Consider the following 7183-nt stretch of genomic DNA (forward strand, 5'->3'; position numbering starts at 1 on the left):
GTCCTGATGTTGGCTGGTGACTGGCTGTGTCCTGGTGGTGGCTGGTGACTGGTTTGTTGTTGTACACTGAGTATATCAAACATTAAATACACCTTCCTTATATACCCACTTTTGCCCTCAGAACAGCCTTAGTTCATAAGGGCATAGACTTTACAAGGAGGGATGCTGGCCCATGTTGACTCCATTGCTTCCCACAGTTGTGTCAAGTTGGCTGGATGCCGTTTGGGTGGTGGACCGTTCTTGATACACACAGGAAACTGTTGAGGGTGAAAAATCCATTAGCGTTGTAGTTCTTGACACAAACCAGCGTGCCTGGTACCTACTACCATACCCAACTAAAAGGGACTGAAACCTTTTGTCTTTCCCATTAACCCTCTGAATGGCACACATACACAATCCATGTCTCAATTGTCTCAAGGCTTAAAAAAACATTTTTTATCCTGTCTCCCCTCCTTCAGCTACACTGATTGAAGTGGATTCAACAAATTACATCAATAAGGGATCATAGCTTTCACCTGGATTCACCTGGTCAGTCTATGTCATGAAAATACCAGGTGTTCTTAATGTGTTGTATACTTCAACTACTGCAGCTTCACAGTGGGACTTGGCAGAGCAAATAAGAAGATCAGAGAGAGAGGAGGATTGGGAAGAGGTGGCGTGCTGCTCAGGTCCTCTTCAGTTCAGTCACACACAGGCTGGCATAAAGATACACAATGCAAGTGGGTAGCACTCTCACATCCGAGGCCACCAGGGGCTATATCCCACTGAATCAAAAGGTGAGGATCTACTGTGGGGTTAAATAAATTAAATTTAAATTAATTAAAATAACAGTCAGTCAGCTTTAATCCATGTAGGACCTATGAGACTGGTGGAAATCTATTTGTTCCTTTTCCAATCCTCAGATTACTCCTGTGGTACTACCCAACAGCAAACATGCTGTCTGATCACTGAGAACAACTTGGTACTGTGTATTTTCTGTTATTTATAGACAAAGGAAAATGTCACATTTGCAAATACCAGTCCCGTTATGATTACGCAATGCAAATATGGACAATGTACATAGACGTTTCATATGGATGACATCATCTGATCATTTAATGGGATTTCAAAACTATAACTGCATTAAATCACAATCTTTTATCAATTTCCTCAAATGAGGAGATGCACTGTAGCTAAAACTTCAGCAGTGAAGAGTCACAGAGAACAGCTCAGTCTAATGGACTCAGCTCTCATTTTCAGATTGATATAGGATCTAATCATGGGACTGTGGCATAACGAAGATCACTTTGAAAACCGCCCTCTGAAGTCAGTTCAAAGTGACATTTAATTTGCTGCATTCCCTCTGTGGATATAAATAAATAAGAGCTTGAAGAGAAAGGACAGGAGGCAGCTTTTAATCCTGTTGCTTTGATTCGGCAGGCGGCAGAGACTGGAAGCAGGGCGGCATGGCGTGCTGGCCTGCGAGTGGAGGTGAGGACAGAGAGCATGGCTGAAGGCTAGGGAACACGAAGACCTCAGCCAGCTGCCCCGAGGGTGAGGACGGTAAGAGGGTTGGGGAGCCTCACTGCTAAAGGGATGAGACTGAACCACTTTGACTTTTACTTTGACTAGAGAGTGGCTCATCCCATCTGGTCTCCTGCATTAGGAGTAGTGTTGTCTGTGTAGGGAGCTACTTGCAGATTGCTTCACCAAGGCAGTGTGTGGTGTGGTTAGAACATACTGTATGAAGGACACTGTGCACACTGCAGTACATCACTTCAAATACACAAACCTCTACTTTGTTTAAATGGAGGCCATGTTTTGGATACCACACTATCCATGTATGTGCGTCATCATGTCAAAAAGCATTCAAATTCTGGTTTATATTTGGTTGCAGATGCGTCATAGTCAGTGCAATCCTTAGGTGATCCTGTCTATTATATATTCTGAAGTCTGGTTCATTGAGGTGACTTTCTGACTCACTGACTTGTTCAGTTGCTCTGCTGGAGATGGGCTGAGAGCTCTTTATGTGTCATGTTTATTTGAAATCTTATTGGTTAGATTTGGAGATGCAGGATTTCATGATCTTTTGTACTCTGGCAGCAGCAGCCTGCAGAGACAGACTTGAACTTCACACTTGCTGAACATTTGCAACTGATTATTTAGAGAGTACTTTAGCTGAGAAAATGTCACTGCCAAACTTCTGTCAAGACAGCCAGTGTCATTTGCCTTGTGTCTTTGATGTGCATCATCGATGTACGTGTCGGCTGAAAGAGAACCATTCAGAATACATTCTGAATGGTTCTGGTCACTAAATCACTGTCACGTTTCTCCAAACAGCAAGAGAGAAAACCCAACGTTCAAGGCTGGTTTCCACTGAGATAATTAAAAACCTATTGTCTTTCTCCTCTCCCTGGCTCTGCAGCCACAGGAGGTCAGCCTGTGGCAGATACACATCAGCCTCTATTGAGTGGAATGATTTGGGAATAGCTGCACTGTGCAGTGGTGGTACAGCCTCTCTCCCTCTTTAGTTCCTACCCCTGGCTGGCTCCCCCTTTCCACAGGGAGGGGAGGTGCCTGGTGCTGCAGTTCCTTGATAATAAGACAATGTTAATATTCTGTGTGGTGAGCTGTGCATCAGAGCGCCGGTCAGAGGATTGGAACGGCACGTCGTGGGAATAGCCATGAGCGCAGCTCTGTCGGTTTGTCGGAGACACGCTGTATTTCTTAACACTTACACACACAGGCACACGTAACACACACATCATACACACATCACACACACATCACACACACATCACACACACATCACACACACATCACACACACATCACACACACATCACACACACATCACACACACATCATACACACATCACACACACATCACACACACATCATACACACATCACACACACATCACACACACATCACACACACATCACACACACATACACACATCACACACACATCACACACACATCACACACACATCACACACACATCACACACACATCACACACACATCACACACACATCACACACACATCACACACACATCACACACACATCACACACACATCATACACACATCACACACACATCACACACACATCATACACACATCACACACACATCATACACACATCACACACACATCATACACACATCACACACACATCACACACACATCATACACACATCACACACACATCACACACACATCATACACACGTAACACACACAGGCACACATCACACACACATCATACACACGTAACACACACAGGCACTTGCAAAGATACATGCACATATACACAGCACAGAGACATGGCGTTGGATAAAATAAATCCAAGGTGTTTTACAAATGCAATACTGTACAAACAAACTGAGTCGTATTTTCATTCATAATATACCCTTGTTGTTGAGTCATGAAGCTGTTGTGATTGGCTCCCATGATCCCAGAATACTACAATAACCTTAACTAATTAAAGGCACGTTTGCACTTCATGATCAGCTGCTGCTGTCGTCACAGTTCTATTCACAAAGAAGAGACGGCAGCAGCCAGAGTGTCCAGGTCTACATCTTTCTCTCCTGGTGTGCACTTGCACGTGTCAGTGTAGTGCAATGTCGGCTACACGTGAAGCTCTCCTCGGCCTCAATGGGCAGCTAGCTGGCTGCTAACTCCACTGTTTCGAACACATACGCCACACGGCAGATGTTCAACAACAGGAGAGTTCCAAAAAGCAGAAAGCTTTTTCACAACTGTGCTTTTATTCTACACACATGAGAGGTTTGGACAATAGAGCCCAGGTATGATCAATAGATTTGATTCTGCCTCAGAGGCTGACAGAAACCATTATAACAGGCCAGTTACATAATCCAGTGGATTTCCTGTGTTCCCATAACATACTGTACTGGGTGGGGTGCTTTAATCACACATAGCCCAGAACATTGTTGTTTTAGGACCCACTACAGTCACTGTTTGATGGAAAAGAGAGGAAATGGGCGCCTCCAGAGGTTGGGGATTGTTACTGGTCATTTGTGACCCCGTTAGATTTCGGGTGTTCCCTGCAGTTCTATGGTTCAGTGGAAAAAGAGTGTTCTGACGTTGAACTCTATGATGGCAGGTTGCCAGTTAACCTCTCAACACTCTAATAATATTACACACACACACACAGACACACACTACATATGCCCACACACACATAACATGCACATAATTTATAATTTTGCACGCCCAATTTTTCAGTTTTTGATTTGTTAAAAAAGTTTGAAATATCCAATAAATGTCGTTCCACTTCATGATTGTGTCCCATTTGTTGTTGATTCTTCACAAAAAATACAGTTTTATATCTTTATGTTTGAAGCCTGAAATGTGGCAAAAGGTCGCAAAGTTCAAGGGGGCCGAATACTTTCGCAAGGCTCTGTACATGCATACTGACAACACACACACACACACACACACACACACATACACTTTCACACTCACCACATATGCTGCTGCTACTGTCTATTATCTATCCTGTTGCCTAGTCACTTTACGCCTACCTGTATGTACATTACATAGCTACCTCAATAACCTTTGTACCCCTGCACCTCGACTCTGTACTGGTACTCCCTGTATAAAGCCATGTTATGTTCTACTCCTTATATATAGCCATGTTATGTTCTACTCCCTGTATAAAGCCATGTTATGTTCTACTCCCTGTATAAAGCCATGTTATGTTCTACTCCCTGTATAAAGCCATGTTATGTTCTACTCCTTATATATAGCCATGTTATGTTCTACTCCTTATATATAGCCATGTTATGTTCTACTCCCTGTATAAAGCCATGTTATGTTCTACTCCCTGTATAAAGCCATGTTATGTTCTACTCCTTATATATAGCCATGTTATGTTCTACTCCCTGTATAAAGCCATGTTATGTTCTACTCCCTGTATAAAGCCATGTTATGTTCTACTCCCTGTATGTAGCCATGTTATGTTCTACTCCCTGTATATAGCCATGTTATTTTCTACTCCCTGTATAAAGCCATGTTATGTTCTACTCCCTGTATAAAGCCATGTTATGTTCTACTCCCTGTATAAAGCCATGTTATGTTCTACTCCTTATATATAGCCATGTTATGTTCTACTCCTTATATATAGCCATGTTATGTTCTACTCCCTGTATAAAGCCATGTTATGTTCTACTCCTTGTATAAAGCCATGTTATGTTCTACTCCCTGTATAAAGCCATGTTATTTTCTACTCCCTGTATAAAGCCATGTTATGTTCTACTCCCTGTATAAAGCCATGTTATGTTCTACTCCCTATATATAGCCATGTTATGTTCTACTCCCTGTATGTAGCCATGTTATGTTCTACTCCCTGTATATAGCCATGTTATGTTCTACTCCCTGTATGTAGCCATGTTATGTTCTACTCCTTATATATAGTCATGTTATGTTCTACTCAAATCAAATCAAATCAAATCAAATTTATTTATATAGCCCTTCGTACATCAGCTGATATCTCAAAGTGCTGTACAGAAACCCAGCCTAAAACCCCAAACAGCAAACAATGCAGGTGTAAAAGCACGGTGGCTAGGAAAAACTCCCTAGAAAGGCCAAAACCTAGGAAGAAACCTAGAGAGGAACCGGGCTATGTGGGGTGGCCAGTCCTCTTCTGGCTGTGCCGGGTAGAGATTATAACAGAACATGACCAAGATGTTCAAATATTCATAAATGACCAGCATGGTCAAATAATAATAAGGCAGAACAGTTGAAACTGGAGCAGCAGCACAGTCAGGTGGACTGGGGACAGCAAGGAGCCATCATGTCAGGTAGTCCTGGGGCACGGTCCTAGGGCTCAGGTCCTCCGAGAGAGAGAAAGAAAGAGAGAATTAGAGAGAGCATATGTGGGGTGGCCAGTCCTCTTCTGGCTGTGCCGGGTGGAGATTATAACAGAACGTGGCCGAGATGTTCAAATGTTCATAAATGACCAGCATGGTTGAATAATAGTAAGGCAGAACAGTTGAAACTGGAGCAGGAGCATGGCCAGGTGGACTGGGGACAGCAAGGAGTCCTCATGTCAGGTAGTCCTGGGACATGGTCCTAAGGTCCAGGCCAGTTGAAACTGGAGCAGCAGCATGGCCAGGTGGACTGGGGACAGCAAGGAGTCATCATGTCAGGTAGTCCTGGGGCATGGTCCTAGGGCTCAGGTCCTCCGAGAGAGAGAAAGAAAGAGAGAAGGAGAGAATTAGAGAACGCACACTTAGATTCACACAGGACACCGAATAGGACAGGAGAAGTACTCCAGATAAACAAACTGACCCTAGCCCCCCGACACATAAACTACTGCAGCATAAATACTGGAGGCTGAGACAGGAGGGGTCAGGAGACACTGTGGCCCCATCCGAGGACACCCCCGGACAGGGCCAAACAGGAAGGATATAACCCCACCCACTTTGCCAAAGCACAGCCCCCACACCACTAGAGGGAAATCTCCAACCACCAACTTACCATCCTGTTCTACTCCCTGTATAAAGCCATGTTATGTTCTACTCCCTGTATAAAGCCATGTTATGTTCTACTCCCTGTATGTAGCCATGTTATGTTCTACTCCCTATATATAGCCATGTTATTTTCTACTCCCTGTATAAAGCCATGTTATGTTCTACTCCCTGTATGTAGCCATGTTATTTTCTACTCCCTGTATAAAGCCATGTTATTTTATACTCCCTATATATAGCCATGTTATTTTCTACTCCCTGTATAAAGCCATGTTATTTTCTACTCCCTGTATAAAGCCATGTTATGTTCTACTCCCTGTATATAGCCATGTTATGTTCTACTCCCTGTATAAAGCCATGTTATGTTCTACTCCCTGTATAAAGCCATGTTATGTTCTACTCCCTGTATAAAGCCATGTTATTTCTACTCCCTGTATAAAGCCATGTTATTTTCTACTCCCTGTATAAAGCCATGTTATGTTACTCCCTGTATAAAGCCATGTTATGTTCTACTCCTGTATAAAGCCATGTTATGTTCTACTCCCTATATATAGCCATGTTATGTTCTACTCCCTGTATAAAGCCATGTTATTTTCTACTCCCTGTATAAAGCCATGTTATGTTCTACTCCCTGTATAAAGCCATGTTATTTTCTACTCCCTGTATAAAGCCATGTTATTTTCTACTCCCTGTATAAAGCCATGTTAT

At 43.1% G+C, this 7183-nt stretch overlaps 1 protein-coding gene across 1 annotated transcript in view; it reads left to right on the forward strand.

Moving 5' to 3' along the window:
- The first annotated feature begins 1447 nt into the window (after positions 1-1447).
- LOC124000133 (serine/threonine-protein kinase SBK1-like) overlaps positions 1448-7183 on the forward strand; it is a 28406-nt gene continuing 22670 nt past the window's right edge. The window contains exon 1 of the mRNA XM_046306299.1: positions 1448-1542. The gene's annotated coding sequence lies outside the window, so the exon portion shown is untranslated. The remainder of the gene's footprint in view (positions 1543-7183) is intronic.

This window comes from Oncorhynchus gorbuscha, linkage group LG16 (assembly GCF_021184085.1).
Source record: "Oncorhynchus gorbuscha isolate QuinsamMale2020 ecotype Even-year linkage group LG16, OgorEven_v1.0, whole genome shotgun sequence".
Taxonomy (NCBI): Eukaryota; Metazoa; Chordata; class Actinopteri; order Salmoniformes; family Salmonidae; genus Oncorhynchus; species Oncorhynchus gorbuscha.